General features: G+C 36.8%; 1 pseudogene across 1 annotated transcript; it reads right to left on the reverse strand.

Moving 5' to 3' along the window:
- Window positions 1-736: 736 nt before the first annotated feature.
- Window positions 737-5,928, reverse strand: LOC103322028 (uncharacterized; annotated as a pseudogene). The gene is made up of 2 exons (XR_016122791.1): window positions 5,714-5,928; window positions 737-1,963 (listed from the first exon to the last, which is right to left on the reverse strand). The product of XR_016122791.1 is annotated as an uncharacterized LOC103322028 (transcript).
- Window positions 5,929-13,792: the final 7,864 nt, after the last annotated feature.

A 13,792-nucleotide genomic window follows, 5' to 3' on the forward strand; every position in this document is an offset into this window, starting at 1 on the left:
AAGCTCCCATAATTGTTTGGGATAACGAGAGTTCCCGAGAATGATATTGAATTTGCATAATGTTATTATATTGGTTTTCTGAATAAATAAAAAAACATTATAATTGTAAAATCCTAGAAGAAAAAAAACCATTGCAACGCACTACCAGAAATTCAATTACAAAAGGGATGTAGTAACACATGGTCATTAAAACCTGGTTGAAGGTTGAAACTGTTCCTCTCCCAAGTCCATATATCTTCCAAGATGATTTCTTCTCAGAAGATGAAGTCCATAGGTCATGATAGCTGTTCAAATATTGTACACGGTTCTGAATATTTTGTATAAACTAGCATCCCAGGATGGGATGAACTTGACCATCCTTGTGGCGTACAGAACGTTGTTTGGTGCTGCTACAATGGTAGAAATGTATCTTCCTGCCTCTTAATCATTTCATTTTAGGCTGATCTCACTACAGATTGAAATTAATATTATAGTTATTCTCAATTTACAGAGACGACATAACAAACCTAACATGGATGGTACTGCTGAAAGCTTTTCTCTGCAGGCTACTTGGGTAACTAATTTTTATTATTCTTATGTTAAAAGTAAATCGAACGCATTAAAACCTTTCAAACCTAAAAATACCCAACTTAGACCCATTTAATTCCATGATGAATTTTTGACAATAAAACTGATTCTTTCGTCTTCTTTTGACTAAGATGAACCAATTTTGCATGAATCTGAAGGAGGACACGAAGTGAATTCACAAATTTATCCGTTAACCTTGATTTAATTCTCATAATACAAGAGTATTAAACAACTTAAGCTATGCAAATTAAACATTATCCTAGACGATAGACCCCAAGCTGCTCACAAGATCTGAAGACTCTGAACCATGTTGTTTATTTGAGTTCAAAATACTTAACATTCATATCATCAGGGAAGAAGCAGAATCTTTCCAATGTGCTTGCTGCTTTCCATGAGCCGGTGAGCCTCTGCTGCTTCAGATAATGGAAAATACTTGTAGACCACAGGTTTCACCTTGCCAGCCACAATTGCAGGCCACACATTGTTTTCCACCTCCCTAACAATCGCTGCTTTGTTTTCTGGACTTCTGTATCGCAAGCCGGCAGCTTGGATGGTAAGGCGCTTCGAAAGCACAACGCGAAGGTCTATTTCTGTAACAGCACCACCCATCGTCCCAATAACAAAAAGCCTCCCATCAAAACTTAAGCTGTCAAGGTTCCGCCGAAAGTACTCTGCCCCTATGATATCCAAGATAACATCAACACCCTTGCCACCCGTTTCTTCCTTTACCCGCACAACAAAATCCTCCGTCTTGTAATTGATGCATACATCAGCTCCAAGATTCTTGCAAAAAGCCAACTTTTCCTTACTTCCTGCTGTGACAAACACCTTTGCTCCCCAGTATTTAGCCATCTGAATTGCAAATGTACCAATTCCACTGGAGCCCCCATGAACCAAAAATGTTTCGCCAGCAGATAGCCTACTCATCATAAACACAGTCGACCAAACAGTGCATGAAACCTCGGGAAAACTAGCAGCATCCTGCAAAGAAACACCAGGTGGAGCAAGAAGGACTTGTCCAGCTGGAACAGCCACCTTCTCAGCATACCCTCCCCGCTAAGAAGAGCACACACCTTGTCACCGACTTGCCAGCGGGAGACTTGCTTCCCAACGGCCTCAATGGTTCCAGAACATTCGAGACCCAGGTATGGGCTGGAACCTGGGGGTGGTGGGTACATGCCCTTCCTCTGAAGAATATCGGCTCGATTCAGAGCAGTGGCCTCAACTTTTATTAGGACCTCATTGTCTTTGAGTTCTGGGTCTTCAACTTCTTGTAGTTGGAGGACCTCTGGTCCACCTGGAGTGGATATCACTACAGCCTTCATTGATGCTGCACTCTTTCTTTTTCTCTCTCTTGGACTTGATCTTCCACTGGAGGCCACTCCACAAACGATTCCTAAGTAAACAGGACAGAATACAAGTGTGATGAAAGAATTTAATAATACAAATCCAAAACCTCATCTATAACTCTTGATAAATTAGAATAGACCATGAGTTTTTTGTCTAGGAATATAAAAGTTTTGAAAGGCCATTGTAATTTGTAATATATGCAATATGGACCAGTTATTTCTATAATTCGGAAAGAGAACAAAAATAGAGAGAAAATGCACCTCAACATTCTGAAAGGAAGTAGTCTAATGAATAGAGAGAGCCCAAACAACACTAAAAGCCACTGAAAAACCATAACTACAGAACTCAACCAAAAGAATGGGGCAGCTTGGGTTTGATTTGGTGGTTTCAGTGAGGATTGAGGTGTGGGGATGTACTCAAAAAGATTACAGGCTTTTTACTGGAAACATAAAATAATAAAAGAAGACCTTTGCACTTGCGTTATCCAATACAGTTCTCTAAATTTGTAGGACTAAATAATCCTATCCACTTCAAACAATCCTCCCAAATTCCTCCCTGTTGCATCGGCAAAGCAACTTCCTCGCTTTATCATCCATGAAAGGCATCAACTGCATATTTACTAAGAACTCTTTACATAAATAATTTTGAATGGACTTTTAAGAAACCATTGATAATCTCTCACTCTCCCACAAACCAATTGAAGGAAGTTGAGGTTCCACATCCCAAAACCAATTAGCAACAGGGGGAGTAGCTCAACTCCTTATAATCCCCTTCACATTCTCACACGCCTTCACGTGTGGCGAATTTTCAGCTGTCGTGGACAACACATTTTGGGTGACGTGAAGCACGTGTAGCTGTTGGGCTTTCACACGTGGGCTAACCCGCTCTGAAATCATGAAGGAAGTTGAGGTTCGCCAAAACCAATTGGCTATGGGGAGTAGCTCAATTCCTTAGAGCCCCGCCAAGTTTGGACCCTAGCGCAACAAAATCAGCCCAGCAAGCCTGGGTCCCACCAGCCGGGCAAGCCCACGGGCAATTCTTGAGTGGGCTCAAGCTTGAAGGCACTGATGTCGCGTGACGTCAACCCTGAGAACCCAATAGGAAAATGCCACGTGGCGCTTCCTAAACCCAACAATAGATTTTTTTTTCTAGAAATCCTATGCCCTTCATTTTTTTGGCTTAAAAAAATTAGGAAAAAAAAATTTAGAATTTTTTTTTTAAAATACCAAAAAATTCTTGATTTTTTCCCTATAAATACCTAACAATTTTATTCACTTTCCACACCAAATCTTCATACAAACTCTTCTCCTTCCAATATTTTTTACTTTCCACTCACATTTTTCTACTACTTTCCATTTGTATCAAAAAACAAATGGTCTCTTATGTCGAAGTCGGAGGCGCATGGACAACTCAAGAAGATATTGTGTTGTGTGACTGTTGGGTGAAAGTTAGTCATTGCCCTGTCACAGGCAATAAGATGAAGTTCGCTCATATGTGGAGAAAAATTCATGGAGAATTTTGTATAAGATCGGGTTTGCCTCGGATTGAAATGACCTTGGCTAGTAGATGGAAAATTCTGAATAAAGAGTTAGGGAAATTTAGAGATGCCTCGGAGGTCCTTAGCCGTAGGTTTGTGAAGGTACTCCCTCTTGTAGAGATTTGCTACTGCATCACAGAATCTCACCAAGCACTCTAGGATATTTGATTTTCCCATCCGCGCAATCTCATCGACCTGCTCTACAAATGCCCCGTAAGCAAGCATCCAAAGCATTGTAAGTTTTGCTCCTAAGAAGACTCAAAACCCTAACAGCATCTTACAAATATCATGCATGATTTTTTGGAACAAATGTGGCTGCATCCTATATCTCTCTCGAAACTTAGAAACATGATATAACGAATTTAGGATAAAATAATCCTCCAAGAGATTCTTACCCCGAGACTCCCTACGTCTGTCCACATTCGTGGCACGACGACGACGGTGTCTCAATCTTCTTCAGCACGTCTACGCCAGATTTCTTCCCTTTCTTTCTGTTGCCTCTCCAACACCCTCCTCAAGTTTGACATTGAGAGTAGAATGTGTTTTGTAAAATCTGAGAAATGAAGGAATAGATAAGAGATGGTGTGAAAGGTATGAGTTGATGGTGTAGTTTTATAGAGAGATTTAGAAGATAGAGATGACATGTGGCACAATTTTAGAGGGTGAAAATTTTATTTAAAATCTGATATTATAATTTATTAAAAATATCTGAAAATCTTATCTGACATAGAACACGTGGCACAATTTTAGAGGGTGAAAATCTTATCTGAAATCTGAGATTATAATTTTTAAAAAAATATATGAAAATCTTATATGACATGGGACACGTAGCACAATTTTAGAGGGTGAAAATCTTATATGAAATCTGAGATTATAATTTTTTTTAATGAATATCCGAAAATTTTATCTAGAATAAGGCACGTGGCAACCGAGATTCTCATCTGAAAATATTTTTTGAAAAATAATGGACATGTGACAACCAAAAATCTTATCCGAAAATTTAATTACAAAATATTATCAAAATTAATGGTTTAAAGTATAAAAAAATAGGAAATAAAGTACGATGAATAGTATTTGCCTTAAACTTAGCCCTCATGGGTGGAACCACAAATGGTAAGGCTAACACTATTCACTTGAATAGTGGTAGCCCTTGCCCTAAACTTAGCCCTTAGAGCAATTCCGCAAAGGGCTGAGCCTAAGGTCGGAGGGAGAAAAAAATGACGCGTTCCAACAAAGAACCTAAGCCCGAGTTGGGAGTGGGACCCACGGTCGGCCCCTCGAGCGATTCGGCCGAGCTTGAGCCCAAGTGTTGTCAAGTCATGTGCTCGCATCAACGCGAGGGTTTAAAGTTTTTACCTTTAGCGCGTGCAAAAAAAAATTTAAAACTCGCGTCTTGGCGTCGACCTGCACAACCTCCAACGAGTAGAAGACAAGTGTCATGCCCTCAGGTGCTCCGATCTGCTTCTCCTCCTCCAATCCAACGACTAGCATTTTTTTGGCAATAAAATTATGGAAAAAAAATCGAATTTTTTTAAAAAAATACTAAAAAATTCTGAATTTTTTTTTTCTTTCTATAAATACCTATTAATACCATTCACTTTCAACACCAATCCTCATACATTTTCTTCTACTTCTACTATTATTCACTCTTTATACTCAACATTTTCCTCTGTTTCACATTGTATTTTTAGTTCTTATATTTATGGCTTCTTCTATCGAAACCGGAGGGGCGTGGAGCATCCATAGAAGATGTTTCCTTGTCTGAGGCTTGGCTCCAAGTTTGTCATTGTCCCGTGTCAGACAATGAGATGAAATTTTTTCATGTGGAAAAAAAATTCATGCCGAATTTTGGGAAAAAATTCCGGGGTCGACTCATATGGAAATGACATTGTCTAGTAGGTGAAAAATTCTCAATAAAGAGTTGGGAAAATGGAGAGATGCATTGGCAAAAGCGATGGACAACCATAGAAGCGGGGAAAATCTTAGTAACGAGGTAAGTATTTTGTAATTTTCGTTTTATTAAGTTTAATGTCCTAATATATATATATATATATATATATAATATTTATTGCATTTTCAATATTTTGTTAATATTTCTTACATTTTCAATATTTTGTTAATATTTCTTGCATGTTCAATATTTTGTTAATATTTCTTGCATTTCCAATTGTTTCTTAATATTTCCTACACTTCTAATTTATTTGTAAGGTTAATTGCATTTCCATTATTTTTTTTTTGTTACTTGCAAAAGATTCTTACCCCGAGAATGTCTATGTCTGTCCACATTCCGGCGACGGTCGACTTGTGAACCACGGCGGCGACCTTGGTTCTCTTCATCTTGCAAAGCCACTGCTATGACAACTTGTTCATCGACTTGTCTTTGCAACTCATTGATTTCATCTGCTCTACGGTTTCTCTCATTTCTTTCTCGCTCTTGCCTCTCCAAGCATCTCCTAAAATCTTCCATTGAGAATGAATGGAGTATGAATTCTAAACTCTGAGAAATGAAAATATAGAAAGATGTGGTGTGAGATGTATGAGCTGAGCCTTTGGTTTTATAGAAAATTTTGGCAAGATAGAGATGCCACGTGGCTTGATTTGATTGGAAGAAAATATTATCAGAAATTTGAAATTCATTCGAAATTTGAACCCAAATTTATCTGAAATTTGAATTTTAAAATTCATCCGAAATTTGAACTCAAAAATCTTATCCGGAAATTTTATCCGATTATGAATAGTCTTGACACGTAGGAACTCGGAAATCTTATCCGAAAATATTATCCAAATTAATTATTGAGGTAAAAAAATTTGTGAAAAAACAAAAAATGAATAGTAATTGCCTATGCCATGGCAATGGAAACACAAAATCTTATTTGCAAAGGCAACCACTATTCACGTGAATAGTGGTGCCTAACTCCCCGCAATGGCTAAGGGCATTTCCAAAAGGGCCTTGGGGGCAAGCACAAAAGGGTGTTTCCAACAACAAAAATATGCCAGGGCAAGGTGTGGGCCCCATCGACTGGCTAGCCCTTGGGAGGTTCGGCCCAAGGAGGAAAACTTGTTTTGGTGGCGTCGGCGTTCTTGTTTAAATTTTTAACGTTGGCGCGTGCAACGCACGCACCAACATTAAAAATTTGACGACTCGCTATAGTGACCTCCTAACGGTGTATTCCACGTGGCGCTCCCAACAATTGTCCGATCCACTTTATTTCAAATCCAACGGCAGCCATTTTTCACGAATAAAAAATGAAAAAAATCGAAACTCCCACCCAGCGGCTCTCTTCCACGTGGCAATGATCAGGCGCTCCGATTCATTTCTTCCGACAATCCAACGGCAGCCAATATTCTCCCCAAAAAAACATGAAAAAAATTGAAATTTTTTTAAAAAATACCCAAAAAATACTGATTTTTTTTTCCCTATAAATACCAACCAATACTCTTCACTTTTAACACCAACTCTTCATACATTTTCTTCTCCTTCTACCATTATTCACTTTATTGAACAAATGGGGTTGCATTCTATATCTTGCTCGAAAATAAACATCAGAGTACAGAGATTGTGAGATAAAATAATCTTCCATAAGATTCTTACCCCGAGAATGTCTATGTCTGTCCACATTCGATGCCCGGCCTTCTCGTGAACCACGGCGCCTCTGGTTTTCTTCCTCTAGCAAAGCAACGGCCACACCAAGTTGCTCATCTAGTTCTCTCTGCGCCCTTTTGCTTGCAGCTCTTCTACGCATTCTTGTTCGCCTTTCTCGCATTTGCCTTTCCAAAACCTCTTCCATGTCTGACATTGAGAATGGAGAATGAAATCTAAAATCTGAGAAATGAAATCTAAAATATGAGAAATGAAGATGTAGAGAAGATATGGTGTGGGAGGTACTGAGCCTCTAATTTTATAGAAAAATTTAGGCAGATAGAGATGACACGTAGCGCAATTTTAGAGGGTGAAAATCTTATCTGAAATTTGAAATTTATCTAGAATTTGAATTTCGAAATGTATCTGAAATTTGACATTTTGAATTTATCTGAAATTTGAATTTTGAAATGTATCTGAAATTTGAAACCGAAAATCTTATCCGATATGAATAATATTGACACATAGGAACCAAAAAATCTTATCCGAAAATATTATCTAAATTAATTGTTTAAGTTAACAAAGTTGTGAAAAAACACAAACATGAATAGTATTTGCCATAGCAGCCTAAACTTTGAAACACACTTTGCTTTGGGGGCTAGGGTACTATTCACGTGAATAATGCTTAGGGCTCCTTGCCATGGCAAGGGCTAACTGTGGAAATGCTCTAAGGCAAATGGGTAGAGTTGCTCTTATGGGTGGAGATCTCTAAGCCCTTTCTAAGTTTCTCAACTTTTTAATGTGAGACTTTTTACCGTCACATTCTCACACCAATCTTCCTCCAAACCACCATTTCCTAAACAAAACTTTATTTCTCACTCCTCTTTATGTCCTATATAGTCTATATATTAGATTTGTAAATTTAAATTTCAGCTCAAACTCTGAGTTCCTGATTACCAAACCCTTTATAATATAATCTATGACTTCAAAAAAAAAACAAAAACTTGGGAGAAGGGATGTGTTGGTTTCGAACTAAGCAACTAACCAAGCAACTAAGATGAAGTAACACTTAAACTAGAAATGAGGACTTTATTACGAGAAAAGGGAGTAAGCAGCTGCCCACTGTTTAAAAAATTAATTTTGCTTTTTCAACAGAAACCTTAAAAAAATTTATAGTTCGACCAATTTTTCTTCAAACTCCACTGAAAATTGAAACTGACACTGATATATATCTGTATAAATAACATATATACCCAGAATTAAATAGAAAAGAAAAATTTATTCTCACTTTGAGATTGTAACTAAGAAATGAGACTATAAACAAGAAGAAAAAAAAAAGGAAAACTATGATGTCAAAGAAGAAATACCTTTTGGCCCTTTGGAAGCAATTCAAGGCTGGATTCTGGAAGATTGAGTTGAAACTGCCAAACTGGAAAAATAAGTGGGAATCTGAGGATGTCACTGAAAGAACAAACAACTGATTCAACGGAAGAAGAAGGCAACAACACAGGTGAAGAACCCAACAAGGGTGGTTCGCGGCGTAAGCAGATATAAGCCTGCGTAATGGGCTGGGCTGCTGGTTGGGAAGTCTAGGCAAGCAAGGCCTGAAATTGATTGATGGGCTAGTAGGGTTTTTGATAGGCAGCTGGGCTTTGAAGAAGCCCACCCCAATTTGCATAGAACTCTCGTACCTGTTGATTCCATATGTGATTGTAAAAGTATAAAAATAAAATAAAATTTTCATGAAACTGAGGGTGTGTTTGGTATCCTATTCCAATAGGGAGCTCAAAAACTTTTATTTTTCTAAAAAACAAGGAGTTCTTAAATTTATTTTTAAAATTCAAAAACTTGTTTGTATGCAACTTGAAAACTGTTTTCAAATCTTAAAAATTTGAGAACTTGTGGGTTGTTAGAAAAAAATTAAAAAAACAGATATTTTTTGTTTTTTTAATAATTGGGGTGTTTTTTAGTTGTTCTTGAGTTTGAGTTTTCAAAAATAGGGCTACTAAACATGTTTTCTTTGTTTTGGACTTAAATTCTGTTTTTGAGTTTAAAAAGTTGAATTCAAGTTGAATACCAAACAAGCCCTCAATGTTTCCAACACCCATTTGTTAGTAATCATAGGAGAAGTCATGAATGAAGATAATTCCAAGCCAATACCTATTTTAGGTAAGTTAAGTAAACATTCATGATTGGTTGAAAACCGTCCTTGTTAATATTCTCACTGAACCATATTTCAGTTTGCGTAGAACTCACATACCTGTTGCTTCCATAGCATGCTGAATTGGATCACTTGTTCTGGACATTCAGTTTTTACATTCTCAATGCCGACATCTATAATTGGTTCATGTGTATCAGGAAGCTAACTTTCTGACACATTCATTGGCTAATCTATAACACATTATCACATAGCAATGCTTTTCTTCAAGGTCACGTTTGATATGGAATATTAGACTAGACTAGTTAAATGACTAGATTTCATGTGCAATCTCTTCCATATCAAATGTTGACCTCATGCGGTGTGTACTAAATAAGTTGTTTGATGTTCTTAATTGTGGTTTCAATAGAGGATCATCTTTGAAAATATTTCTGGATTATTAACAAAAACATTATAACGTGAAAATTGAGTCGCTTGGGTTCATTACCAATTGCCATTTATATATTCTTTTCACTATTTCCATGAACTTTTTTAGGTTTGTTGAGAGGCCTTTTGATTGAATGGTGGTGTGTTTTATTCTGTAGACACATCATTTGCAAGGAACTTGAATGAGGGTTATTGTTCTTTCTTTTGGTTGTCTAAGTTAGTGGTAGGGCTGCTATTAAAATTTAATTCGATAGATATCTGGAATGGTAACTTATATCTCTCCAATGCTTTCATTTTTCTAATCTGTTAGACAACGTAGTTGACCCTCCTTGTGAGTTATATAAGATAATTTAGAAGGCTGATATACCAACAAAGTGCAAGCTCTTTTTTGGCTATTGATCTAAGTGAAAACCAATGCTTGTGATGTTTTCCAACGTCTCTCCCCATTAGTCCTAAGCATAATACACTAGCCCTAACGTCAGATCTGTTGCTTTCTTGACAATTTGACTTCGTCTTTGTTCTCGTGAATCTGAAACTTGGTACTTACATTGCAGCTGAAGCAAAAAGTGAAAATGCTTTCTCTGAAACAGATGGTTCTCAGGAAGTTCCTGAAGTCAAGGAGACTGGTGAAGCACCTGCATCTTAGAGCCCCTCCATCGATGAGCCCAGCCCGAGGCTAGGGGAAAAAAAAAAAAAAATTTGCGTTCCAGCGGAGAAGCCCAGGGGTGTGGGACCCACCAACCGGGCTGGCCTAAGGCAAGTTCGCCCGAGGTCCAAAACGCGGGGGTGGCGTCAGCGCAAATCAAGCCCAGCGGCTGGAAGCCACGTGGCACGCCCAGCGCTCGATTTGATTCCACACCTTCATCCAATGGCGATTTTCCAACAATAAAATTATGAAAAAAAATCGAAATTTTTTAAAAAAAAATACTAAAAAATTCTGATTTTTTTTCCTATAAATACCCTTCACTTTCAACACCAATTCTCATACATTTTATTCTACTTCTACAATTACTCAACATTTTTTTCACTCTTCACTCAACATTTTCTTCACTCTTCACTCAACATTTTCATCTCTTTCACCTTGTAATTTTATTTCTTATTTTTATGGCTTCTTCTATTGAAACCGGAGGGGCGTGGAGCACCATGGAAGATGTTTCTTTGTGTGAGGCTTGGCTCCGAGTTTGTCATTGTCCCGTGACAGGCAACGAGATGAAATTTTTCCACATGTGGAAAAAATTCATGCCGAATTTTGCGAAAAATTCGGACTCGCCTCGTACGGAAATGGCATTGTCGAGTAGGTGGAAACTTCTCAACAAAGAGATGGCAAAATGGAGAGATGCCTTGGCAAAAGCGATGAACTTGTATAGAAGTGGGGAAAATCGTACTAACGAGGTAAGTATTTTGTAATTTTCGTTTTATTAAGTTTAATGTCCTAATATATATATATTGTTAATATTTATTGCATTTTCAATATTTTGCTAATATTTCTTGCATTTCAAATATTTTGTTAATATTTCTTGCATTTTCAATATGTTGTTAATATTTATTGCATTTCCAATTGTTTCTTCATATTTCTTGCACTTCCAATTTATTTGTAAGGTTAATTGCATTTCCATTATTTTTATTTTGTTACTTGCATATCCAATATATTTTAAATATTTATTGCATTTCCATTTTTTTGTTAAATAGCTCATTCAAGCACAGGATGTGGTTCGATTGCAACTGGGGGTAGCAAAAAGTTTCACCCATCATGAATGTTGGGAGGTGGTGAAATATTATGGCAACGCTTCATAATTATTCCCACGGGTCCCGACGTTGTGTTAAACGAGACGCCTCTCCGTGATGCAACGACATCGATTCAAGCCACATGTCCCCTGAAACAAAACAATATTGGAAATTTGAAATTTGAAATTCATCCGAAATTTGAACTCAAATTTATCTGAAATTTGAGTTTTGAAATTCATCCGAAATTTGAACCCAAATTTATCTGAATTTTGAATTTTGAAATTCATCCGAAATTTGAACCCAAAAATCTTATCCCGAAATTTTATCCGATTATGAATAGTCTTGACACATAGGAACCCGTAAATCTTATCCGAAAATATTATCCAAATTAATTATTGAGGTAAAAAAAGTTGGGAATAAAGCAAAAAAATGAATAGTAACTGCCCTTAGCAAGGGCAACGGGTGGAAACACAAAATTCTGATTTGCAAGGGCAACTACTATTCACGTGAATAGTGGCTGCCCTAGCTCCCCCCCTTGCCATGGCTAAGGGCAAATGGGTGGAGTTGCTCTTAAAGCAATGAGGATTATTCAGAACCAAAGCAAGAGACAATGCAGGATGAGAATGATAGTGAAAGAAGTCAAATTACTTTCAGTTATAACTAGAATTACTCTACAAATAGAATTTCTTTCAACAGTATAGCCGCACGGCTATACCGATTGAATATCATAATCTGAATTTCTCTTTTTTAATTACTGTAATTAGTAGTTATGTTTTAATTATTATTTACTTCGTGAATAATTAGTATTTAAATATTTTAATACATTTTATTTTTATTCAATAATATGTGAGTATTTTGTGTATAATACGTGAATTTTATGTGTATTATTGAAAAATTTGTGAAAAACAAGTGTATTAAACATGAAAAATAAGTATGTATGTGTACAATATGAGTACTAAACTTGAAAAATGCTAAATTCTTTGTACGAGTAATAACTCTGCAAAAGTAAAACTCAAAATGGGACAACAGAGACTCGAGTAATAGTCTAATGGTAATGGATAATGCTCTAAACTACTCTTATCAATAAACAAAAATCAGAGAAAAATATTTTTTTATTTAAAGATCACTCTATATAGGCTAAATTGTAGCAATAGTCCCTAGACTGTGGCCCAACTTTACTTTTCGTCCCTCACATTACTAAATTGTTACCGTGGTACTTTAATTATACCTCTACTTTCAGAAATTGTCCTTTCCATCATCTCAATCAACTTTTCCGTTAAAAATGAGGGCATATTTGTCTTTTTATTAATTTTAAATTGATTAAAATGTTTATTTTATTATATATATAAATAAAAATAATATATATAAAAAAGTCCCTCTCTCTCTCTCCACCGATTTCTTCCCCTCATTCCCCATGAGCATCACCCGCCCCATGAACCCAGAACCCATCGCCCCCCCATCCACCGCAATAGTCTACCACCTAGTGATGTACATGTAGAATAAAATAGTAAACCCATGTTGGCAGAGAGTGTTTGTTGCTCCCCAAGGAGCTTAGCCACTTGTGCCAACGGTAGGCAGACAACAACATTTGACAATAATAAATATCAACAGGTAAGACTAGACACTAAGCAAGACCAAGGCCACAAGAAGTTGATTGCATGAAATTTAAATTCAGCCAATCTAATCTGTGCCAGAGGGGAAATAAGAAATTGGGAAAGAAATCGGGTGGAGGTGGGGGAAGGAAGAAATTGGAGAGAGAGAGAGAGAGAGAGAGAGATTATATGAGATGAGATTTATTTTTTAAATTTTTTTGTGTGAAACAACATTTTTTTCCATGCCATGTCATCAAATTAAACGGAAAAGTTGATTTAGATGACGGAAATGACGATTTCTAAAACTGGAGGCATAATTAAATACCACGGTAACAATTTAGCAATGTGAGAGACGAAAAGTAAAGTTGGGGCTTAGTCCAGAAACCATCGCTACAATTTTGCCTATATATATGTAAAGAGTAGGGCTAACATCGTTTTACCCTCTCCAGGTTTGGGGTCATTCTTGAAATGGGCCACAGAGTTTCAATTTTCTCAATTTATACCCTAACGTGTTAAAATTCGACCAATTTACACGTTCCGTCAGTATGACATGGCAAATGCAAGGTCCACTTCTTTGGCTTAGGTATAATTAAATATTAAGAAATCATATTTATTTTATTTTGATAGATTAAAATAAAAATAAAAACCTATATTTCCTTTCTTTTTCCTATCTCGCTTCGTCGGAATCTGATAACCTCTCTCTCTCTCTCTCTCTCTCTCTCTCTCTCTCTCTCTCTCTCTCTCTCTCTCACATTCCATTTTGATTCTCTTTCTATCTTCGTCTATTGTTAATTGTTGATTCAATTGGTTTGGAGATAATGAGGCTTGAAGATTTAACACCTAATCAGAATTCTTTG

The sequence above is a fragment of the Prunus mume genome, linkage group LG8 (genome assembly GCF_029339155.1).
Source record: "Prunus mume cultivar Tortuosa linkage group LG8, ASM2933915v1, whole genome shotgun sequence".
In the NCBI taxonomy this organism is placed as follows: Eukaryota; Viridiplantae; Streptophyta; class Magnoliopsida; order Rosales; family Rosaceae; genus Prunus; species Prunus mume.